The sequence below is a fragment of the Rattus norvegicus genome, chromosome 8 (assembly GCF_021556685.1).
Source record: "Rattus norvegicus strain SHRSP/BbbUtx chromosome 8, alternate assembly SHRSP_T2T, whole genome shotgun sequence".
Taxonomy (NCBI): Eukaryota; Metazoa; Chordata; class Mammalia; order Rodentia; family Muridae; genus Rattus; species Rattus norvegicus.
Genome location: NC_141541.1, coordinates 108,178,053 through 108,204,247, shown reverse-complemented (window position 1 = coordinate 108,204,247; position 26,195 = coordinate 108,178,053). Strand labels below are relative to the sequence as shown.

Sequence of the window (26,195 nt, the reverse complement as noted above, 5' to 3'; positions counted from 1 at the left end):
CCCAGAGACAGGAGCACCAGAAACCCCAGCCTCTGTTGTTGATTGTCCCACTGTTGTGTGGCCGCTCCGTCTTCCATTCACCCTTCCTTCTCTGTTGGATTCTACCTCCCTTCCCTAATTCCGAGATTCCTATGCCAGATTCCTCATTTCCTTCTGTCTGTATTGTTATTCATCCAACTCACAGGGAGTAAGGGTCACATCCAGGTACACCGAGGCACTGATGTCCACGAAGGATGAGGTCGGCCCTTAGAAACAATCATCGTCCCCCTAGCAATGGGAATGAGTGTAATTCCTACGATGAAATCGCCTGCGCTTAACTTCGCTATATCCAGATTCCTGCCACTCACTGCTGGTGTGACTGTGGGCTACTGACTTCAGTTCTCTCGGGGTCAGTTTACCAATCAGTTTGGAGGGGGATTAAAATGACAGTCCCGATGCTTAGCCACAGATGTATGCTGAGGACTAAGTGTGATAACCTGTAGGTGTCCATCCTGGGACCTGGCACACTTAAGACGCCTGTGAGGAAACAATCATCACACACCCTTGCAAACGTGTAATAGAGTGGACCGCTTTGTGCACTCCCTCCTTTTCACGTTCTCACGATATATACTCAGGAAGATTCGGTGTGTTTTTAAGTTTGGTTGTCTGCCCATTGTTTATACCATCTTGATTCGTTTTATAAGCCCTCGCTCTGCCTCTCTGTATAGCTCCACCAATCAGTCAGAATAATAAACAGGGTAAGAGGCTGGCCTCCACCATCAGGGTTGACGAGCCACGCTTTTGACCTAAGTAGACTAAGGAAGAGCTTACAAGCATTTACTGTGTTTTAAAGCTGCGGTCTGCCTAGTTGGAGTTTCAGACATTGAGAACAAAAAGAAATCACTGAGAGCTTTGAGGTCAGCTTCATGGTTTCAGGAAGGAAGTGAAGGACCGAGGAAGCACCAGGTCACTGGCAAGGTCGCACAGGGTCACTGTGATAGGACATGGTCTTGGTGCTTGTTCCCATGTGAGCCACTGCCACACCGCCAGAATGCTGGGTGAGAGCGCAGACGTGTTACCTTGTCACCTTGCATCTTTTCCTGATAGTGAATGCTTTGGGTTTTCCTGAACACGTCGCTTCTGTTTGGAATGGCCACGGGTTCTTTTGGAGGATGAGCAAATGTAAAAACTTAATAGTGAGAGCAAGGGTGACCCTCAGAATAACAAGTGCCCGTGTGCTGACTCCTCCTTCTGCTCTGGGGAGCTTCACAGCCATCGTCTTCCTGTACTCGCTGCAGCTCTTTTCGTTAGATGCTAATCCTCCCTAAGAAAATTGGGGACCATGGAAGCTGCCACCATCCCAATAGCCCTGGTTGATATGGAGATCTCTGCATCTTCAGATAGTTTTGCTTTGCCCTGGGTGAGACGCCTTAGTTCATGCGAAGACCTGGAGGCCTGAAAAAAAAAAAGGGAAGTTCTGAGCATGGGAACAAAAGGACCAGAGGAGGAGGATGTCGAAGTCTGGAAGCCCCACAAGAAGCCCCCTGAACAGGGTAAGTCTGTGAAGAGGGAGCACTGCAGTAGAAACAAAGATCAAGCTGACAAAGGAACCTTCATATAGTTCCACTTGGAGCTTTTGTGTTACTTTGAAGTTTTTGCTTTTTTTTTTAATTTTATCTGAATGTTTCATAAATATGGACGCCAAATGTATCTTACACAATGTCCATATCTTCCTCTCACCCCTCCAACTTCTCCAGTGTCCTTATCACCAGGCCCCCTTGTATTTATAGCCCCTTCTTATATAATTATCTTTGGTGTGTGTGCATGTGCACAAGTGTATGTGCATGTGCATGTGTGTATGTAGACATTTGGTGTGCATGCATGTTCATGAGTGTGTGTGTGTGTGCATGATGTGTGTATGTACACATTTGGTATGTATGCCTGTGTTCCAGTGTGTGTGTGTGTGTGTGTGTGTGTGTGTGTGTGTGTGTGTGTGTGTAGACACCTACTGGGTCCAATTACTGTTTCTTTATTTGCATGTGTTTAGGGCTTACCACCTAGCACCGAGCTCTCATCCCTGAAACAAACAAACAAGTTGGTTCTCCCTCTCTCAACAGCTGTTGACTGCCTGTAGCTCTTCCTCTGAGGTAAGTTCATGCAGCATGGATGTTGCATGTTGACTGTTGTGGTCACTGCAGCTTGTGTGCAGGCAACTGCATTGTTGAGACACTCCCCGCCCCCAATCCCTAGACAAGGCAAAGTCAGCTTTATCACTGCAGCTGACTTCTTTCATTACACAGCATTCTCAGGACGAAGGTACAGCTAGTAGAGGGCAGGCCATTTGTGCTGGAGGCTGAGGCTGCGGGAAGTGTGGTTGATTTTATTAAAAAGTATAGCATCGGGAAATTATTGATACAACAGAACTTTTCCACATCCTAGTTGGAAGAGTGGTGGCTAAAACTCATAGCACTGTACACCAAACAAACAAGGACAGCAACAACATAAAGCAAAAAACACCATTACCACCACCACCACCAAATACAGACAGCGATGCTGGCTCCTCATTTTAAAAAGAAGACAAATACGGCAAAGCACAGCACAGGGACTCATTTATGAAGACCTGGGTTATGATGTTAAACACCTTCCCTCTTCACTCGCCCTCTGATGTGCATCTGGTACAGACCTGATGCCTAACTAACACTTGCTCTCTTGGTAACACTGATGGAGCAGCAGGACCTCGTTCTGTGTTGGTCCAGACTCTTCCTTGGCCCCTCCATTCGCCTTGAGCGAGTTGTGACAGAGGGGAGAGTTGGCCAGAAGGGACTCAACTTTGGGGTGGAAATAGACTTCGTACTTATGATGATCTATATTTTATAAGAGAATTCTACCACCACCAAGTATGGATGATATTTCTTATGAGATAAGAAATGATGAATAAGAGAGGATATGGCTTATGAAATTAAACACAGGTTAAAAAAAAATACACTGAAACGGAAGTTAAACCTCTTGCACCTCCAATAGCAGCAGCTGCTCACTGACTGCCTCTGAAACCGCTCACAAAAGGGCTGTGCACATGCGTTGTCTCTCCTTCACATCTGTTACTGAGGAAGCTGCCCTTCCCTGTTGCTCATGTGAGGAAATAAGGCATGAGGCATGGATCACAGTCATGGAGCAGGATGAGTTTGGATCTAGGTATAGGATTCTGAGAGCTTATACCCTTCTCTCACCCTGATTATAGTAGCTGGGGCCACACAGCCGCTCATGATCAGAACTATCCCCACCACTTTCTCTGCCTACTTTGTCCCCATCCCAAATATGATCTTAAACCCTGGTCCTTTTCTCACTCAGCCCCATAAGAGGGTGACACCAGCTTTCAACGCCTCTATTTCCAGCCTCCCATGCAAATTCCATAGGTTTGGGGGGCTGTAACCCATAACCAGCAGAGAGAACAGGTGAACTCCGGGTGCTTTACCCAGCCAGCTACACTCGTCTGCCCAGACCCTGTCATAAATGACATCAGGATGCTGTGGCTTCAGCCAGAGGCTGTCCCTCCACTCACTTTTATTCATACACAGAAATATTGGAGGAAACTTAAAGCCCTTACCTTGTTCCAGATCCAGGGACAGAGGAAGAGTGTGGTGGATCTGGGAACCTAGTCATCGTGCTAGAGCCCTGGGCCTCAGACTGTGTGTCTATATGAGCAGCAACTGAGAACCCGTTAGGAAGATTAATATTATGCCCCCAGCCAGACAAAGTCAACCAGAAACCCTGAGGGCAGGGCCCAGCGATCTGGGTGTCAGTGAGCTTCCAGTTGATCCTGAGACAGCAATGCTTGAATCTAGCCCAGAGCTTCTCAACCTTCAGTGTGCACAAAGATCAGCAGAAGAAAGGAGTGTCAGATTTATCCAATAAAATACAGGTGTACTCCTGGGACTGCCCACACTCACAAATGCATCTTCTGGAATTTATATTTAACCGGCTATGTACTTCGTGCTTGAACTATGTGAAGTGCAGCTTTTGGGTCACTAGGTCTGAAGTAAGGTGAGGTTCTGAACTTTAAACACAACTCCCAGGCGATGGTGTAACAAAATTAAACCGAAAGTAAGAGACAAAACCAGAGCTGTATCTCCCTGCTTCCTCTTCCTCTCCCCCTCTTCCTCCTCTTCCTTCAACAGAGCTGCTCCTCCGCCTTCTCTTCCTCTTCCTCTTCTTCCTCTTTCTCCTCCAACAGAACCATTCCTCTACCTCCTCTTCCTCATCCTCTTCCTCTTTTTCTTACCTGATGGGACCTCATGCTTGCTAGGTAAGTTCCCTTCCACTGAGCTACATCTCGTCTCCAAAATTATTTCTTAAATACAGATCCCCAGCTCTCTCCTCAGCCTATGGACTTTCCAAAGGAGTCTCAAGTTTAGAATATGTGTGCCGAGTCAGGAACACTTTATTTCCCAGCTTTGAGGAGACACTCTGTCAGTCTGGGGCTTCCATGTCTGTGTGCACATACTGTGGTAGCAGAGAATTGGGAGAGTTTGCTGAGGGTGCAGGAGAAAAGGGACTCTGTGGGGTAAGTAGCTTCTCCACTGTAGGAATGAAGACCCAGAAAACAGAAAGCCTGGCGCATCTACGGGAAGGACCAAAACTCAGGCCTCCCCCCCCCCCCCCCTCTCAACAGCAGCTGAGGACAATCAGCATCTCCATGCGCTGAAAATCTTTACTGGGTCCCCTTTGTTACTCTAAAAAAAGAAATTAAAAATGTAAGATTGAAGTTATCGTTTCCCTGGAGAGACAGATTAAACAGGCAAACAAACAAATAAAAACCCAAAAGCCAAAGAACAAACCCAAAACTTGAATGCCGACTAGCTCGTATTATGCATGGCAATGTCAAGGCCAGCAGTCAGCATTTGAACACAGGTCTGCTCCCCAAACCTCTCTTATAGCTGTAGCACCATGTCTCTTTGTCAATGTTCATTCTTAGCAGAGATGCTAAGGCACAGCGGAGGCCTGAAGAAACATGGCCACTCCTCTGCCTTCTACAACAATAACAGCATATCCTTTCTTCCCTGCATCTACTTCACCACTTCCCCTCGTGGGCCTCTCCACTCCACCAGATGGGGCCCCAGAACACAACGGGCACTGGCAGCTGCCTCCACAATGTAGCCGTACATTACGTGCCCTCACCATTGGGCCCCTGATGGTGGACACTTCTCCCACCGCGTCATTAGATCCATTAGCTTCCTCTTTGTCTGCAGCCAGATTAGCCATGCACTTATTCTTGGTGCGAGTTTCCCCCTTTGATCTTCCAGACCAGCCACTTCAATTTAGGTTTCTACCTGGACGTGACGAAATTCCAAGCGTGTTCTCACCTCCGTCCCAGGTTTCAAGGTGCATTAGTTTAAAGAATTCTCACTGTCTGAGGAAAAGGCGTTGGGCTGAGTGGTGCCAGGGAGTTAGAGGCCCCAGCCTCACTGTAGGTAAGACGTTAGAATTTCAAACTCTTAATCCTATTGATTCTCGGCCCTTTTGATCCTTTTAGTGCATGTCAGGAGCCTTGAGTTTCTGTAATTTGCAGGTTGGGGAGAGCTGATTGGCTTGGGGGGTTATTACGACCTCTTTGTGTCGTTTAATTAATAAGAGAGCCGTGCTTGGCTGCTGTCCTCCCAGCATCCGCTTTCCCCAAAGCCTCAGAAATAATTCGGGTTTGGGAAAAAAAAATGAGTGAATTGGATGGTCATCTGGAGATCCATTTTGTTTTGACTTTAAGCAAGCTCCGGGTTGTCCTTTGTAGAGTCCCACAAGTGAACAGAAGAACTGAGAGCCACGGGGTTCCTTTCAAGGCCAAGGAGAGAAGAGGAAAGTAATATTTCCTGAGTGTTTAGGTAGTGCCAGGCATTTAACTCTCCTAATCCTCTCAATAGCTTTAGGTCATAGATCTGATTATCCCCATTTTACAGATTAGAGAATCTACCTCAGAGGTTAAGAAACCCAGCACAAGTTCAAACAGCCAGCAAATGTCGAACTTGGGATAAGAACTCAAGTCTGATTTCAAAGCCATTATGTCTTTGTGCGAGGTAGATTGACGAGTCCCCTAATGCATTCCCGAGAGTAAGAAACCTGTGTGTAAGAAACCATGTTTGTTTTCCGACTCTTGCTTCTGGAGTTCGCACAGAATAGGAAAGGTGAGTCTTTGGTGTGGCTAAAAGGGAGGACGTATTATTAGATGACTGAACTAGTCCCAGTATCTGAGAACATCAGCAGAATGGGGAGGGGCTGTTTAAGAAGTGATTTTCCCATAGCAAATTAATGAAAAGCTAAATTCCTACCTGACCCCAAACAGAGAAAGAAACGCCAGATGGCTTTAAAGGATTTAAAGCTCAAAAGAAAACAAGAGTGTATTTATTTAATAGACTTAGAACTCAATATGTGTGTGTATCTGTTATCTTAGGGCAGAGAAGACACAGACACAAGCATACTCAGGGAAAGATGAAGAAACTTGGCTGCCCTTAAACTTAACTTTTTTTTTCTTTTGGCAGAACAGAAACCTGACTTCCAAAGTTAAAAGCCAATAGTCAGAGAGAAGACATTAGCGAGATACACACGTGATTAGGATCGAAACTGTATCAAGAAACGAATCACTAAGCTCCTTACAAACCCATGCCCAAAGAGAGAAAGCCCACGAGATTAGTGGGCAAGGTTAGAGAACAGGAAAGAATCCCACTGTCCCAGAATAAACAACCGGAAAAGCCTTGTAGCCCCACAGAGCATTTGAGGGGCGACACCGCCAGCCGATTGCTGTCGTGGCCACAGTCTGCACTCAGAACAGCCTGTGAAATTTTCCATGGAAATACAAGCAAAGCGTGTCGAGTCTTCCGATGAGTGCTGGGGAGTCAGCCCCACTGAGAAGTCACAATTTCCATTTGAAATAGAACTTGTGTCCAGTACAGAGGAGAGACAGAGGCAGGCAAAAATCTTGAACAACCCACAGGTTTTCTGCTTAGGCTACAGGCCCTCATTAGTCAGTGTACTGGTGGCTGAAATGGTGCCTGAGAAGGAAAAGGAACCGCAGACAAGTCTAACTATCAGATCTATCAGGTCTCCTCGAGCTGAAGGTGGATGTAGGCTGGCCATGAATCAAGAGGTTCCAACATCCACCGAGTAACACCCTTTCACAAAAGCTATGAGGGGCAAGGCGGCTGGTCTCCGAGATTCTGCTTAGGAGTTTCAAAACACTTCCGTTTGTATTTCAAACAGACACTACACAGTGTCAACGGTGAACGGCGAAAATCCCAAAGAGTTTGTTGTTAGTTATTTCTTAAGATAATATTAGGAAAATTGAAACACTCTGGCAAGTCATGGAAGGAAGACCTTAAAGCCCTTGGACAGTGCCTTTCTTCAGTGTTTGCGTCAAGATGGTACCGACCCCCAACGATTCATTTTCTACCAGTCCTGCAAATCCTATCACTGGTCCTGTGCAGCCATGGAAACATGAACAAGAATGATTGTGTGAACGCAATTGTGAAAAAAATTAGATAGTATGATGTCCAGGGACGGAGTATGGAGAAACCGTGACACAAATACTGTTTGCACAGCAGTGTCAAACAAAAAAATTATTAACAGAGAACAGAGATCAAAAAGGACATGAGAAGCAATTCAGGCAAGAGAACTGCTATGACAGCCACCTAATTCCATAATAACTCTCCCAAATTATACACACACACACACACACACACACACACACACACACACACACACAAACATTAACCAGTACACATCAACCTCATGCCTTAATGAGCTTGGGAAGGAGAAAGAGAAAAGTTGTGGATTTTAAATTAATGTGAAACATTTTTATGCCTTAAAAATTTGACAATCTGGCCAACAAAAATGACTCAGTGGGAAAAAGCACTTGCCACCGGCCTGAGGACCTGAGTTCAATCCCTGGATTGTATCATGACACTTGAATCCTCATACGATGAACGAATGAATGAATGAATGAATGAATGAGTGAATGAATGAATGAATGGGTGGGTGAATGAGTGAATGAATGAATGAGTGAATGAATGAATGAGTGAATGGGTGAATGAATGAGTGAATGAATGAATGAATGAGTGAGTGAGTGAATGGGTGAATAAATGAATGAATGAATGAATGAATGAGTGAATGGGTGAATGTAATTTTAACTGACAAAAATATTAACTTAGATAAAATGTTTAGTGATAAATGCTTGGGTTTATCTGCCCTTTCAGAGTTCTCTGTAAGCTGTAATATTTTTTTAATCCTCTCTAATTTAGATGCTGTAGATCATCCATCCATCCATCCACTCAAGACATAATCTCTGAAACATAAAGAATTAATTGATGGTACTGTAACATGGATCCCGCTCTCCCATGTGCTTCTTCGAACTAGGTACTGACACCCGGTTCTTCTTCCTTGTCAATGGGAGTAGATGGAGGGGAGGGGAGCTGGAGTCTGTCTCTGCAGTGCTCATGAATGGAGGTCATGCGCAAACCATCTGCTAATTATGTGGTTGGCACAGAAAAACACATTCTGCATCTGATTTCTGAGTAATATTTTGTGGGGTTGTTTTTTTTTTTACTCTTTTGAGTTAACTTTCTTTTTATTTTATTTTCTTATGCTCATGATTTTGTGTCCCGAGTTTGCCAATAAGAAATCAGTCTTTTGTAATCTTCCCTTCCCTTCTAAAGGATGATTACATTCTTGGCTTTGGAATGCCAGAAACACAGTGGTGAATTACTGATCCACGCAGCCCCCTAGTCCTGGCTCTCCCACAGCTGTCTTAGCTCTTTAAACTCAGAAGGCTTGGGTTCCAATTCATTGACCCCGAGCACAATATAAGATGGAAATTATTTTGGCTGCCGAGGCAGGACGTAGCCCATTCATGTATTAAACCAATGCCAAGAAGGAAAGGAAGTTAATCCAGGGAAGCAAAGCCTGTGTTTGGTTTTGTTTTTAATTCTCTTCCTTCCTAGATGCTGGCTCCAACTCCCGGAGTTTGGCTGATATGTGACACCTGGCTCTCTGGAGGTGACATGGAAGGTGACCTTCTCAGGCTCCGCGTACTACCCACCTGTCTTCTGCCGTCATCTCTATCCTCCTTCCTGCCCTCTCCTGTGAGCAAAGCATGCACAGGTAAGTACCAGGGAACTTGATGGCTTTTAGTTGAAATGACTCTGCTTCTCTGTCACTTTTCTACCAACCTCAGAGCTTGCAAGTATCAAACATGATGAGCATCAAAAGCACAAATTCAGAATGTAAGTCCCCCCGACATTAGAAGGGGAAGGAGAAGGCTCTAAAGAGATGCTAGGTGGCATTTAGAATTATCCTAATGACTCGCCAGCAAGTCTCGTCTCATCCAAACTGGTTGCAAAGAGAGAACTAACCTCCTCCAGGTGACGTATGATATTTATTCTGACTTACAGAAGGAATAATTCACAAAGTCCTTCTTCCGACGGTGTTGGTCGGCAGCCACGCTGGCTAGAACCTTCCTTCACTCAGAAGAGATGGCCGTGGGGACGCCAGCTCTCCTAGAAAGTGAAGTTGTGTCTCAAGGAGAAAACTCAGACACAGCCGGAGCTTGCTGACTCAGGGCCACCTCTCCCACTTCCCTCACCTTCCCACACTCTCATTTGACTCTGGTGATGTGTGGTTAAGAATCCGGGACTTTATCGGCTTACATTAAACTGTATCTGCACCGAAATCAATATGCAATTAACTATCAGCGAGGTACGTGCCTGGAGAGAAGGCCTGACCTCTCCCTGCTACCCCCCATCCCAACTTATCCTCACCCGCAACCCCAAGACGAAAACTCAAAAGAAACTTGAGCTCCTCTTCATAAATCATTAATATTCATCACTGGAATGCACGGTGCAGTTTACATTTTAATCAAATTGCCTCACTAATTGTGCATGATTTGCACTGACGGAAAAACTCACAGCAGTCTACGGCGAAGGGAAGAGAGATAAGGAGATGGTTTGTGGCGGGGAGAAGAAGGACCAGTCATGAGGAAATCGAAGTTTATCCTATATAATCTGTGCTGTTGGATCTGGAAAGGGAGGACTTGGTATTCCTTTCAGCATGCACAGCATCATCTAGTCCACTAATTCAGATTAGTAGCAGGCAACAGGAGGAGGCCAGAAGGTGCAGCCCGGGCTTTTTGTTCCAATCTTTCAGATTGCAGTCAAGGACAAAGAGACGTGGCAGACCCAGTGGCCCAACACTCAGAAGTCATGTGCACAGTCATGGAGACCCAGTATGGAGAATCACTTCTATGGGATACAAAAGTGCACTGCCCAGGGCGGGACAGAGGCTGGACACGGGACTCGCCTCAGAGAGTCCGGCCCAGTGTGATAGAAGCCCTACTGCTCAAACTGGAGTAGCCCTGCCCAGCAGTACAGGGACTGGCTTTCCCCCGTGCAAACCCTGTTTTCATCCAGCCACATAGCGAGAAGCCTTCAGCGCCACTCCACACGGCTTGTCTTTGATGCCGTTTGATGTTTCCCTCAGCAGCTAGATAACACTTTTAATTAATAGTGGTTAAAACATTTGACTTCGTTTCTGTCTCTTCAGAATTATAGGTAGCACTGCAAAGGCTATTGTGCATGGCTCCTTTTTTGCTAGGGGTACCTGATAAATTACTCTATTTCGAAGGAATGGTCCAGGTGAGAAGGCTTTAGTGGATGCGTCCTGCGTGGCTTGTCCTTGTTCAACGGTTCTCCCCATCGGTCCTCATTGATATTCTCAGTAACTCAAAGCCTGGGTCTATATTAGAGTCCTTTAATTTTATTTTCTGTTTTTCTTTAAGGGGGTATTCTAATTGGTGATGTCAACAATAAATGCCGTTCTCTTTCGTTCGTTTAGTCTAGTTTACATATTTTTAAAAAGAACTTCTTTGGTGTTTCCTTTTGGCTTTCTGACTCCAGCCTGGACAGAAGGATGCATGCACTGTCACCTAGTTAAGCAGCCCTGTCAAAGCACGATAAGATGTGTCTGGCTTTCCCTGGTAACCCACCACTCTTAATCAGGCTCCTAAGAGAAAGTCGGGGCTCCTACTGTGGGAAGTACAACCAAGGTGGTCTGTTGTATTTGGAACTGCTGGAAACTAACTGAACGTACCAGGTGTAAGAACACTGGGGGACTAGGGAGACTCAATAGAACCAAGAACTATCAAGTTCTAAAACAAAGAACACACACACACACACACACACACACACACACACACACCACATGAACATGACACACTTCTCCCAAGTACTGAAAATACATAACATAGCAAAGAAGACATTAAAGATCTAGGGATGTAATTCAGTGGCTGAGTGCTTTTGCAAAACACAGAGGGGGGGGGGAAGGGATGGGGAGAAGAACATATCCAGTGGTACTATACCTGATACTAACACCTAACAGCACACAAAAGCTTGTTAAAACTTAAGGAAGGAAGAGAGATCTGTTCAGGTGTGGCTGTGGGTATGAATTTACTATATTATTATTATTATTATTATTATTATTATTATTATTATTATCTTCTAATCATTAAGTCTTTTAACTCAGACAGTATGCCCTGGATATACACGAGTTAGTTCTGAAACTTTCTTTTTATAAAAGAATTATTTTTGATCTCAGCTCTATTTCTTAGTAAATGATAAGAAGACAAGCCATAAAAAAACTTAATTAAAAATCAAAAGGGCTCAAAAAGTTCCCTTCTTTAGATGTGACCAGTCCCCTGAATGTATACAGTTTTAGTGTCTCTGCAAACCCAATTCCTAAAATCAGAACCAGATTTCTACTTCCCAGGGTTCAGAATTTCGTTCGCAGCCCTCCTCATTCTGGTACTTGCTGTCTTTGGGTTTTCTCAGATTTAAAATATTCCCCGGGCTCAGACTCTGCCCCAAGCTGAGGCAAGACACCATTAACATCCCGGGGAAGCACTGCCACCTAGCGGTCATATTGAATGATTTTGCTTCATCACCAAGTGGCGTTGCGTTTTTTTTTTCCCCAACTCCAGGCACAAGGAGATTTTGTCTCTTCTGCTTCTTGAAATCTCGGTGGATAGGTCCCCAAATATCTGAATGTGTCAAGAAGGCCTGAAGTAAACAATTTATAGTGCCCACTGATCATGTCTCTGAGCTCTTAAATAAAGCAAGACTTAACTGAGAGTTGGAAATTTGACTTAATAAGATTAATAATACAGTGGACTGAATAAGAAGGTTGCCGGTAGAACAGAAATGTTCCAATAAGGTATGATATGAGAAATGGTGCCTTCATGACTTAATATACCTTGGTAAAAATGGCTCACGAGAAAAGGTGAGCACCAGAAATAACATTATGGCTCTGTGGTCTGCCTTTTAAAATAATGTTATCAGTTTTTACTATGAAAACCAACATCCTTTTTTGCACATTGTGGAAATAGATGTCTCCCATTGAAAGCTGGATTTAGAGTTGGCGATAGAGGATGCAGGATTTAGCAACGTAAGAAAATCCAAATGCATTTGGGGTGAAATGTTTGAATTGACACACAGACTCTGGAGGTAGTAAATTGCTTTTCTTATGATAAAAATATCTTTTACAAACAGCTTGCAAACTTTCTCTTTGATGATGATCCTTATTGTGAGGACTGGAAGTCTGTCCCTGTCCCTTGAGAAAAGGAAGTATGCATGTCTGAAGGTTGTCCCTAAGAAAGCCATGTGGACAACTGAGACACAGTGCCTTGGGCAGGATGCCATTGTTAGAAAACAACCTCAGACTGTGTTCTGGGTATGAATCTCCAGGAGTAAAATTCTATTTTGAGATATAAACAAATTTTTAGTAAAAGCTTGGAAAAATATCCAGTCGACAAAAATGTATAATTTCTGTGTAGCTGAGTATCTGACATTTATCCTTTAATGGTGTTTTAATTCTCTTCCACTACAGAAATGCACATTCAACAACAGGACAAGTAAGAACGTGGCAGCGACTCAGGGAAGGAAGTAGCTACTGACTCCATGTGGAAGACGTAGACCACCAGAAAAACACATAAAAGAAATAAGGACTTCACAGGATCTTCCTCAATGTCCTCCTCCCCGCTAAATTGCATTTACCAGAAACAAACATTGCATTTGCAAGCCAGAATTGACCAAAAATATATGTAAAAATGAGTCGTCTTTTTATTGTTTTGTTTCGTTCTGTTTAAGACAGGGTTTCTCTGTGTAGCCCTGCCTGTCCTGGAACTCCCTGTCCAGGTCGTCCTTGAACTCACAAAGATCCTCCTGCCTCTGCCTCCTGAGTACTGAGATGAAAGGCAAATGCTGCCACCACCACCCAGCAAAGATGATATATTTATAAAATATATCCCTGGGAATATTAAGTATTTAACTTTCTCCAATAGAACTAAATTTCTAGTTAATGTGATTACCACCCTGTAGCACTGTTGAACACCTCCTTATCAAAATAAAAATCAAATTATGTTCCACTTGATGGCATTTTATGGATACTACAGTGTGTTTACATATCACAGAACAATACTTAACAAACATGGAAATGACCAGGACAACCTGATCCACTCAGAACCCTCAGCTGGGCACAGCTCTTTCTTTCTGATAATAACCCATTGTCATTATCAATACCAAGAACACTTGGCCCCTTCCCCCAACCCCAACCAGCCCCGTGTTTATGAGAAACCACCTAGATTTAAAGTTGTCCATACTTAGCAGGACAGCTAAGCCCTGGAGCTGCTCTTCAGCGCTGGTACTCTGGTTTTCACTACATTCTTCCATTTTCCCTTTGCGGAATATATTATATTCACACAGAAACGCCAACTTCAAACAAACACTCAGTGTTCTGTAAGATACATTCAGGTTCATTTGAAGAACAATGCTCATCGAATGGAGGTCTGACATGAATCTGATCTAATAGCACAGGAACCAGCCCTCCCTGTTCGCCAACGGACCTTTTTGAGTCTTCGTACACCTCTAGTTCTAAGGGACCCCCCCCCTCCCTGAAAGGCTATCAGTCTCTGCTGTCTGGGTCAGGTGGCCAGTTTACAGTGGCTAAGTGACCGAAATGAGGTTATGTGGCCAAGAAGTGCCTCTAGGCACTATGGGTAAAGAACCATGTTGGGGGCACCTAGGAGTCTTTTCTCACTCTCTGGAGCCGAGAGAGCAGAAGGGCAGATGAGATTGTTTCAGACACTAAGGGAACTGGTGATTACTACCTAGCGCTCTACGGATATCCACGAAGGTCAATCCTGCATTTAAAACAGTGGCACGGTACAGGTCCTATTTCTCCATTTCCTCACCTAAATTTGTCAAGTAAGCTTATTCCTTATTCTTCGTCCCCATGGCTTTTCTCCTCTCATCTTCTTCCTCTCTTCTTTCCCTCTCATTTCTCTTATCTTCCACCTGAATCAAGCTACAAAATTTAAACTCAGATTTAAGATGTTTCCCCTCACTTCAAATAAGAGTCAACGGGCATGGTGTGGTGGCAAACTGTGGACTGGAAGCTGAAGAAGGCAGCTGACAGACAGCAGGGGACAAGGGGGGGTCCAGCTAAGCGACCACGTGGTGTGGAGAGCAGTTAATGCCCCCTCTCAGGAGAAAAAGCAGCACTGGAGAATCAGTGGAATAAAATCTAGGCAAAGGGCTGTGACTGTGCCTAGCACATAGTAACTGCTCAATAAATGCTATCACTACATAGAATTCCCAGGAGGGAAAGTTTGATCTCTCCTGTTTCCATCACAAAGCAGTCAGCTGAAGAGGCGAGAGATCGCTAGGAGTTGACCTCCAAGGTCTCTGAGGCAGGGTTGGCCAGAGTCCTGTAATTTTCAAAGCACCATGGGCCAAAAACTGTATGAAATTAAACCATCCAGAAGATTTATTTTTAAAGTTCCCCCTTAAGGAATAGATTAGAACAAATTGTGGCTGATACTAAGCAGCCACAGATTAATAAAAATACTACCTGATACGATTAGCATGTGTGTTTCTTTGGATCATGTGTCTATTGAATTTTAAGTTAAATATTAGAGACAAAAAACCCCCCCAAAACCCCACATAAAATAAAATTAAGGGAGGTTTCGAAATTAATAAATAGTCTACACTTCTTGACAGTATAGATTATCTTGGGGAAGCTAAATGATGGTCCAGTCAGCAGACTTGCTCAAAAGCCTTGGAGAAACTGCAGAGGAGGAAGGAATGACATTGACGTAAGCCTGGATCTCCTTCCCCACTACTTTCTCATCCCAGTTGTTTACTGAGCACCTACTGCGTACCTGTCCATGGGGAGCAAGGGGGTGAGCCGGAGACCTGTTCCTGAACTCATGTTTGCTTATCGTTTATAATTGAGAATATCATGCAAATAAGTTTGAAATTAAACTCAGCAAAGAAGTGCCCAGAACTTTGCTGGTCAAGGAATGCAGGAAAAATAACCCTCAGAGGAAGGGACCCCACTCTGGAGCAAATGTGATAGCTTTTCTCAAACCATAGCAACCAATTCTCCAATGCTGGGAGGAAAATTGGTCAGTGCTAGGAGCTGGGGGGAAATAGGAGGGGCTGGAGAAGAGGGTTCTGGAAAGGATGAAGTTTGAAAAGAGGCTAGAGAGCTGAGGGATGTTTAGGAGATAAAGCAGTAGCTCTAGGTGATGCTAAGGACTGAGGAACCAGAGTCATCTCCTCCGTCCCGACTGTGTGACAGATGCATGATAACAGTACTTACTGAAGAGGAAGCAGTGATAAGGAAGTGACTGGGCTTAAAGAGGTAAAAGAAAAGAGAAATCCCAGGTTCCATTTCTACATGTGCTCATTAAAGCCCATTTAAACCCTACCAAATACATCCAATAAAAGAGACTGGAGCACAAGAGACTGTCAGAAGTATCTACTGATACAAGGAGTAAAGGTCAGACACACACGGCTGGAGCCACCAGACCGGAAGTCACTGGCCTTTAGGTAGTTAGAAAACGTAAATGCTAAGGAAACTATCTTGGAAGGACACACGAGGAAAAGATCTCAGCAGATTTCCTCTTGCTCTGAGAGGCTGTTGTTATCCCACACCCACCCCAGTCAACCTTGCAAGACTTGAGTCGGAAGTCGTTCTGGGACAAGTGTTCACTATGGAATAAGATAAATCGCAGCAGCAAATTATGGCTCTTAGATTAGAAATCTATTTGTCTGGGTGTAAAATAGATAGACATTTACTTGGGGAGCCAAGTCTCTCTGGGCAGAATTTCTCACACTCATGCCTCGAACCTTAGGTTGGTTTTGATAGACCCTCCCCTTTAGTTATGGGGCATGTGATTGACAGGACTCATGCTTTTGCGCTCTGGTGGGACCCGTGTCAGTGTAAACCTTAAAAGACACAGGCAGAGTTATAGTTAGACATCAGCTATAGACAGGTCAGGAAACATCACCCTGCCTTACTGTATCAATGACACCAAGTTATGTATTAGCCATGTGTGCCCCCAGAAGCAGCAAGAACACCGAGTCTTTTAGATCTATTGGCTTCAACATGGACCTCAGGATTAGCTGCAGACCTATCTAGGCTGTGTTCCACATCAGTTACCTCTGCATCCTCTCGTCCATCAACACTATCCAGTATAAGAGGCTTGATACAGAATAACCAAATTGTATCATCCCTGTAGGCAGTAGAGCCTTATGGAACTTTAAGTAGTTCCCCGCGTCTGTCAGAGATATGAACGTTTCAATCTGAAAGGAGGGTAAGAATGTGTGCTTTCAGATAGTGGGGAGCATTATACCCAATATGTTCCGTTGATCACCCAGATCCACTAACTTTCTTCATCCTAATGGGATCCTCTCTGTGATGCCCAGTTCATACTCTGGAACCTGTGGCAAAATGAACCTTGAAGATGTGGTTAAATTCAGGATTTCAGAGATGGGGGATTTATACCAGAAAGCTCTGTCACCATGGGACTTGATCAAGAAGAGTTGGTGGCATGTGGCCCATACATATACAGCCATCCAATTAGACAAGATGGATGAAGCAAAGAAGGGCAGGCTGACAGGAGCCCTGAGAGACACAGCCAGAATACAGCAAACACAGAGCCGAATGACAGCAGCAAACCACTGAACTGAGAATAGGACCCCCGTTGAAGGAATCAGAGAAAGAACTGGAAGAGCTTGAAGGGGCTTGAGACCCCTTATGAACAACAATGCCAAGCAACCAGAGCTTCCAGGGACTAAGCCACTACCTAAAGACTATACATGGACTGACCCTGGACTCTGACCTCATAGGTAGCAATGAATATCCTAGTAAGAGCACCAGTGGAAGGGGAAGCCCTGGGTCCTGCTAAGACTGAACCCCCAGTGAACGTGATTGTTGGGGGGAGGGCGGCAATGGGGGGAGGGTGGGGAGGGGAGCACCCATAACGAAGGGGAGGGGGAGGGATTAGGGGGATGTTTGCCCGGAAACCGGGAAAGGGAATAACACTCGAAATATAAATAAGAAATACTCAAGTTAAAAAAAAAAGAGTTGGTGGCAATGGGAAAGACGCTAAAAGCAACAGGGTGAGAGAGAGAAGATACACAGCCCTGGGTTTAAAGATTCAGGGAGGGGCTATAAGGCACAGTAAAGGCTAGCAAACTGCTCGTTTTTTAAAGTCTCTAAGGGAGCCTGGTTTTCCCGACTCCTTGATTTTAGTTATGTAAGACACATTTCAAATTTTTGGCCTCTGCAGCAGAAAGAGAATACATTTGTGTGGCTTAAGCCATTGCAGGAAGCTGTAACTGTTGCAATTTGAATAGGAAGTCAATCCAGGTGTATCCCTTTCATAGAGATGCTAACCTTAGTGGGTTCTTCTTGTAGACTTAGGTTTTTTTGAACACTGATTTTAATAAGGATTCTTAAACGTTTTAACCTCCCTTCTAGCCCATCACCCATCGGATGTAGTGGAAAGGAAAGGTTAACAGGGCAAAGGGGGATGTGGACCTGTTTAGAAGTAGTTCTTTGGAAGATTCCAGTCTTCCTTATCAGGACATCAGCAGTTCAGTTTACGTGAACCAGCAAGAGTAGCTCAATCCATTCACACAAACACTTAATGAATCAGCAATGGCAGTTTAATCCAGAAGAAACATCAAGGCTCTGCCAATTTGTCTGAATCAGCAGAAGTGGCTTCTAAAATATCATGAGAAGTTCTTTGGTGTGTTTCTCTTCATGAAGCCAAGACAAATGATAATCAGCAAAGAAGGCAAGGTGAACCAATGCCACACACTGTCGTCATCTACTGTCTGTGGGGTTGTACTTATATCCTTTCCAAATATCATATGTTCTGTCAAGCATCCACTCTAGCAAAACAGCACATGCCCTTTATCCAGGCAGTTTCCAGAAAAAAAAAACCACGTGTCTGTTCTCAGCAAAGCATCTTCCCACTCATAAGACAGTTTCTGGAAAAACATCACATGACACAACTGAGTCTCCAAAGAAACCAAAAATTTCTACTTCATTTTCCGTTCCTTGCTTTCTGCTTTCTGCTTTCTGCTCTGATACAGCATGCACAGGCCAGGGAGGAAAGGTTGAACGGAGCTTCTCCAGGACTGGACTTGGATACTTCTGCACTGGACTGGAACTAGTTTGCATCAGCTTGCACAAGCCAGTGATGTCCTTGGTAGTACCTTCAAAACACACGCAATAGGACATTTTACCAAGGAAATCATCAAGCATACAAACCACTCCTCCTCTGCCACCATACAGTGACTCCTTAAATATTTACAAACATCCCACTGGGTGAACCTAGTGGGTCCAGAAAGAGGTGATGACACTCTGAAGGGCAATTATTAAAAATTTCACATCATAACATTCAAGTGGGCCGATAAAGCCCAACAATGAGAATGGACTGGATGACGCAGTGAGGTTTAAACCAGAGTCATGAGAGTGGAGAAAAAGCCACCTGTCACATGCACTCAAAGATGATTTTAAAAACCAGATCTGTCTTAAAGCAATTCAGAAAGGCAAAAGACAAACAGAATTTAGGTATGGTTATATCTGTGGAGGGAGATACAGGGTTCCTAAGAAACTGATGGTGGTATTTCTTAGCTGTGGTTGGCTCATGGATATTTATTCTATTTCAATCCTTTAAGTAGCAGCTTGGCTTTAAAGTCTTGTGTGCTCCAGTTTGATGGTCCTGCAGTTGGCTTTCAAGGACTCCAAGCTGACATGCACAATTCAGTGTCTTTTGTGGATGAAGGGCATGAAATGGTTAAGTTTTGGCTTTAGAGTCAGAAGGAAGGCCACACCTGAGCATTGTGTGATGTTGGGTGAGAGCTGTGGCTTGGCTCATGTTTATCAAGTCCTTGTCATATTGCACACCCCGGCTCACACACTGGGAATGTGGGGCACAAGCAGGACACACTCACGGGTTTGCTTTGCCGTTGCTATGGAGCGCACGCTTGACTTCTGTGAACCCCAGTTTTACTAAGAACATGACATTTGTGAAGATTAAATGAGTTAATTATGTAGCAATTAGCACAGGGTATGGGGCTCGGTAAACGTTCTGTCAATGGCAGCTACTTTATAATTAACATGTGTGAGAAGCAAGATGATTCTTCCTTACGTGGCAACCTGGGAAATGAGATGTCCCAAGTAATTGAATTTTTCTAAAATCAAATTACTTATTGTCTAAGGTTTTTAGAAACTATGATTTAATGTAGAGATAGCTATTAAGTATGCAAATATTATATAAATAGGCTAATACTTATGTAAATATATTTATGTCACAAGCACCCAAATCGAGAAATAGACCATTTCAAGACCTCACAGAAACATCTAGAACATTCTGACTTTAGACATTCTTATTGCCAGACTTCTGGGAGGTTTGACATGCTGTTTTGTCTTGACGGATCCTGCCAACAGGTGGTATCACTTTCTATAACCTCCTTTCTGCTTTTTCCTCCTGTCTCTTTCTTAGAGACACAAATGGAACATGAGCTACTCTTAAACAACTATGCCTGTAATTATTGTGCATGCATGACACATGTGTGTGGAAGCATGTACCATGGTATGCATGCCGAGTGTACAGAAAAACTTTGTCAAGTCTGTTTTCTCCTACACCCATTCATGAGATCCAGAGATCAAACTCAGCTCGCCATGCCTGTGTGGCAAGCATCTTTACCCACTGAGCCATCCCACTATCTCATTTTTGGTTGAGATTACCATTATATTTCCAGTTTCCATCAGACTTTTTTCCTAAGGTCTATTTTTTTAATCCTTGTGTTTTAACTTGTTGTATAATCATTTCTAAGGTGTAGATAACCACCTGTTTGAAAACCGTGTAAATCAGTGGAATGAAATAGAGGCCCCAGAAACAGGCTCACACGGCTATAGCCTCTCCATTTTCAACCAAGTTGACAGAAGCACACACCAGGGAGAAAAGACAGTCCCTTCAACAAATGCTGCTGGAGAAACTGGATAGCTGCCTGTAGAAGAGTAAAATCCAATCCCTGCCCTTCTCTCGCCGCAAAAAACAATTCGCAATGGATCAAAGACCTCAAAGTAAGGCCTGAAACTTTGAAACTCACGTAGGAAACCAGATAAAACACTTTAAGATATAAAAATAGGCAAAGACTTTCTATCGGGAAAACCCAAGGTAGGGAACAATCTTAGGAGCTGACAGGGAGAGTTACAGGGAATCGAAGCTTCTGCAAGAAAAGGCAGCCGCTAGAAGAAAGAGCAAGAGGATGACAGAGTGGGAAAAAACTGCCAAGCACGCATTAGATACGGAATTAATAACGAGAATACATAACGAGCTCCAAAACATAAACACCCCAAACTAATTATACAACCAAGAAATAGGCCAATTTCTGCCAATGTAGCAATATATAAACGGCCAATAAATATTTGGGGGGAAAAAAATCCAACATTCTTAGCTATCATGGAATGAAAAGCCAAACTGGTTTCAGATCCCATCTTATCATGGTCAGAATACCTATCCTCAAGAAATCAGATGATAGACCCAGTGGTTAAGCACTGGACATTCTTCCAGAGGGACCCAGTTTCGACTCCCAGCACCAACATGGTGGTCCACAACCATCTGTCATTCTAGTTCCAGAGGATCCAACGTCCTCTTCTGGCCTCTGCAAGGCACAAGGTACATACATGGTTCACAGAGATACATGCAGGCAAACAACCATGCATATACAATTTTAAAAGTGAATTAGATGACAATGAGTGTTGGTGAGAATGTGAGGAAACAGGAAGCCTTATGCATGGCTGGTGGGAAGGGAAGTTGATTCACTCTCTTTGAAAGTCAGTATGGAGGTTTTCCCAAAGCCTAAAGGTAGAAATACCTGAGACTCAGCTATGTTATGTCCAGCCCTCCTTAACTAAGAAACAGAACCAGTCTAGGTGACCATCGGCAGAGGAACAGATACAGAACATGTGGCACATACCCACGATGGCGTTTACTCAGTCATGAAGAAAAACGAAATTCTAACATTTGCAGGGGTGACGGCGGAACTGAAGCTCGTTACGTTAAATGAAGTCACAGGTAGACTCTAGACGTAGAGGAGTGTGTTTGTGGGTGAGAGGTGGGGTGGGGGAGTAACATTAAGGGAGGAGGCGGGGAGAAGAAAGTAACGGGACACACGCGAAATGAAAGCACAGCAGGGACTGTGTGGGAGGAAGCAGGCAGTAGCAAGACAGGGTGGGAAGGGTCAGAGGAGGCAGTGGGGGAGGGGATGGATATGGGCAAAATGAAAGGGACAACATAAAATGTAAATAACACGATGAAGCCATTCCTTTGTACGCCAACTTAAAGAAAATAAATTAAACTGCTTGCTAAAGAACAACCATGTTGTTAAACGCCATAAAGGCCAGTGACACGCCTTTGAGTGGAAGAGCCTAGGACAACTGCGGGAGAAAGTGAGGTGGATGTTTTCATTTCTTGTTTGGTCTCTCCCAGGAGAAGGTCTGCCTACTTTGAACCTGAAGCACCACGTCCTCGAGTACTAACCTGTTCATCCTCGGGAAGCTGGCAGTAATTAGATTTCTTCTTATGCATGAGAGCTGCAGGGCAGTGCAGAAGAGCCAGCCTCACACGAAGGAAGGCAGGGTTCCTACCATGACCCTCAGCCGGATGCAATCACTTCCGGGCTACAGACCGGAGCCCGGTGGAGCTGCTCGAGACAGGTTCTCAGTCCTGACTCCGTTCCTTTTGCTGGCACTTGGATCTTTATCCTTCCGGACTTGGGGTCCCACCAGGAACTGAGTTACTAAGAAGGAATGGATGACCTGTGTGCTGCCCAAATCATGAGTGAGGGCCGGCCGCTCCTTTGTAATCCCTAAGGTACTTTGCGGAAACTTAGCCCAGCAATGCATTTGATTTCTAAACAGAAATGAAAGAACAAAGAATGGTTGGGAATGGGCCTGGATGGAACTGTATTACTCAGTCACTCACTCATTCATTAATTCACTCAATTACTTAAAGCTTGCATTGTAGGGAACACTATGCCTGGGGCTCCTCTTTCCTCCAACAGCACCTGGACCACCCCTTCCTGCTACCTTTGGACGGATGTGCTGTCATGACATACATTCATTTCTCTTCCTGTGAAGGCCTATCATCCTCGCATACTGTGGACCCAGTTTAATCTTGGCTTAAAAATAAAGTCATTTTTCTCCCCATTTATGGAGGGGATTCTCCACTGGGGAGAGGTGATGTTGCCGGGTGGGCTGAGGAAGAGAGACTGCCTGAGATGGCTTTTCTCCCCTCTGCAAACTCTGAGAGCCCCACTTGGACTCCAGAGTCCCATTGAGAGCACGACAGCAATGTTGATGTGCAATTCTAATGCCGGGTTTAGCGGGCTAAGTGCTGTTTAATGCATAGCATTACAGCAAGTGGGTCCTATTCTCTCAGCCTCTGAATAGCTGTCTGGAGGGGCGTAATTCCCAGCTCGGCCTCTGAGCACAGTTATTTACAAGCCCGGTTGCACGTTCATGTCAAGTGTGGTGAAAGCCAGGATGGGGATGGGCTGAGTTTAAAGCAATTTGGCAAGTCTTTATTCCCTGCATAATCATGGTGGTGCTTCAGCCACCCCCACCTGAGTGTATGTCCATATATGTTACAGCAAGTCTGAAAATTTGGGGAGACTAGCTACAGGGAGTATTTCTGCACCCTCCCCATCTCGCTCTGAAATTACCCCACTAGCCTCCTAGTGCCTTGCTACTCTACCCAAATTAAGATTCTTAGCCCAATCTACGCCCTGGGGGCTATCTATCAGTCAGTCAGTCAGTCAGTCCATCCCTTCATCCATCCATCCGTCCACCTGTCTATCCATCCATCCATCCATCCATCCATCCATCCATCCATCCAAACATCTCATCTTCTCTAAAATTGGGTAAGTCTTTAAAAGTTTACGTTCTGTTCTATTCCTGCCCAGGTCTTCCCAGTATAACATTGGTTTGACAACTTAACTCCTTTTTTAAAATCAGATCTCAAAACTGCTATGCTGAACTGGGCATGGAGGCTCACACCTGTAATCCCAACTGTTGAGAGGCAGAGACAAGGGACACACGTTCAACGTCAACGTGGGCTGCTCAGGTTGACCCTATCCTAAAAATATATACACAACAAACCAACCAACTTCTCTGTCAATGGCTTCTTCTCAAATTTAAATTAAAATCTAATTCCTTAGAGGTTTCAGCCTCCAAGTTTCCCTCCCTGTATTTATTATAATGTAGGCACACTGGTCTCCTCCTGGCTGGTATTCAAATAACCAGGAGCCTTTACCTAACATGGGACATTTGACGGTTCCCTGAACTCTTCCCCTCCCACAACTTTACTTGAATCTAAACTCTAGCTTTATTTCTTTCAAGATGCCATCGCTGTACGACTCTCTCCTTCCTCTTATCTACTCTCAAAGTCATTATCTTTTATTGTGGCCAAAGGGGGAAATCTCACAGTGCTCCTTGGGCGAACTTTTCTAAATGTTAGTAGTCGTGCAAGCTTCTCTCTCTAGTGTTCCCTAGTGTAACGGCCGTGTCCAAGGCTGCTCTCTCAGTCGTCTTGTGATCCATGAAGTTGGAACGTCATGATTTTATTTCCTTTTCATTTCTTTCCTTACCTATTTTGTTTATTTTCAATCCAAGGTATGCAGTATCCCAAACAGAGAGTGGCATTATCTGTTAAGGCAGGGGTTCTCAACCTGTGGGTCAGGACCCCTTTCAGGGTGAATTATATATCAGATATCCTGTGTACCAGGTATTTACATTATGATTCGTAACACTAGCAAGTTACAGTTACAAAGTGACAGCAAAGTAATTTTATGGGGGGGGTCCCCACTATGTGAGGAACTGCATTAAAGGTCGCAGCAGCGTTAGGAAGGTCGAGAGCCACTGCTCTGAGGTGTGTGGTTGAAAACCTAAAGTAAATCAGTAACCTTTCCCCAGCTCTACCTCCCACATCTACTCCTCTGTTAGCCGATTGGCTTGGGACTCGCCCCCAAATGCTTCTAAATAACATCTGTATTGCTCATTTGTACGATTTTCAGTTCGGAAGATTATTCATTGGCTTTCCTTTCCCCCATACCCCCCAAAAAGATGTAAAAATTTGTTGGACTTTGTCTATGAGAGATGGGGTTGGGGGGTCTCTTTTCTACTTCCCAGCCAACCATACGAATGCTACCTTCCCACCCTGAGATTTCCATTCAAGCGAGTCTTCATTTTGGCTCAACTAATACTCCATTTTCAAATTATTATAACTACTTAAATACGATTATAGCTCAACCACGTGTCAGAAATAACTGCCAGCCAATCTAGGGCCCAGGTATTCTATTCCATCTCCATCTGTCAGAAAACTGGGGATCCCTCCCACAATCCTGGAGTCACGATGCAGCGTGGGGAGTCCTTCTGTGGAAAACTCTCCTCAGGTCTCCCTGTTTCTCAGGGCTGTCTCAGTCCTCTCCTGAAGATCTGGAAAACCAGGCCTCCCAGGGACACCATCTGTTTGTCTGTCTCTCGTATCTGAACTACAGAAGCATCCTGCAGCTTGCCTCTCTAGTGTCTCTGTCCTCTTTGGCAGCCTGAGATGGCAGATGACATTGACATCCTGGTTTCCAAGAGGTACAGCTCTCAGGACATAGTTTTACAGAAGGTTCCAGATTTGAGAATGCATTGTTCTAAGGCAGTGGTTCTCAACCTTCCTAATGCTATGACCCTTTAATACAGTTCCTCGTGTTGAGGTGACCCCCAACCGTAAATTATTTGGTTGCTACTTTTTAACTGCAATTCTCTTACTGTTAAGAATCATAATGTAAATATTTCAGAATATCTGATATGTGGCCCCAAAGAGGTTGCAACCTTTAGGTTGGGAACCACCGTTCTAAGGTATCTGAGGAAGGATCTCAGTCATTTGGTCCCTACCAGAGTTAATCATAATTTATTGTAGGAAAGCTCTTTGCCCATACGTTGCATCAAGTATTAAATTGTGTTCTCTTTCCCCTAGATTATTGTAGATATACATACATACATACATACACACACACACACACACACACACACACACACACACACACACACACTTGCATTGGAGACAAGACTCTTTTGAAGAAATAATTAGACCGGCCTCTTTAAGAACATTCCCTGGGGGTCCACTCTACAGAAAAAATGGAGATGTTGGAATAAACATGTGTAACACAAGCAGAAAAGCTTCAGGGGTTGGGGAGGTCTCACCTGCCCTGATTTGAAAGTCCACCATCTAGAAATGAAGACAGGGCATTTCCACTGTCTGAGTCGCACTGGCTGTGGGAATTTGGCACGGCAGCCCTGCTTGTCCCCCACACCTCGTGATATCTGCCACATTTTGGAAATGAGAATGGCTCACTCTGGCAGACCAGGACAAGTATTCTGTCTTACTTGGCCCCAAATTTCTTGGACAAGATAGCCCTTTGGGGGACATACCTGGGTATATTCGTGCGCACGCTGAATGAAATTTAGATTCCCTTTCTCACTGGCCGGTGCATGCTCAGCGACTTCCACGGGAAAGTATTTCACTTTTAAAACTCATCTTGATTCCTCAGGATTTACACACTGGGTTACTTGGAGTTGAAGGGAAGCAGAATTTGTATGGACTCCATGCCTCCACCCAGGTTGGAAATTTATAGCGTTATAAAAGCCTTTCATGGTCTTTGTAAAGTTTTAAAACTGTTAAATTTTAAGTTTAACAACTCGGGTTGTGGGTTGATAGAGACACCCCGGAGGAACTCTCATAATGAGCAATGAATTTTCTTCTGCAAATGGAA

At 44.4% G+C, this 26,195-nt stretch overlaps 2 long non-coding RNA genes across 2 annotated transcripts; one reads left to right on the top strand and one right to left on the bottom strand.

Annotated features, from left to right (window-relative positions):
• Positions 1-790: 790 nt before the first annotated feature.
• On the bottom strand, positions 791-22,038 carry LOC134480091 (uncharacterized). The gene is made up of 2 exons (XR_015628232.1): positions 21,914-22,038; positions 791-1,434 (listed from the first exon to the last, which is right to left on the bottom strand). It is a non-coding gene; the product is annotated as an uncharacterized LOC134480091 (long non-coding RNA).
• On the top strand, positions 8,262-13,119 carry LOC148004313 (uncharacterized). Its single transcript, XR_015628231.1, has 3 exons — positions 8,262-8,376; positions 8,961-9,120; positions 12,895-13,119. It is a non-coding gene; the product is annotated as an uncharacterized LOC148004313 (long non-coding RNA).
• Positions 22,039-26,195: the final 4,157 nt, after the last annotated feature.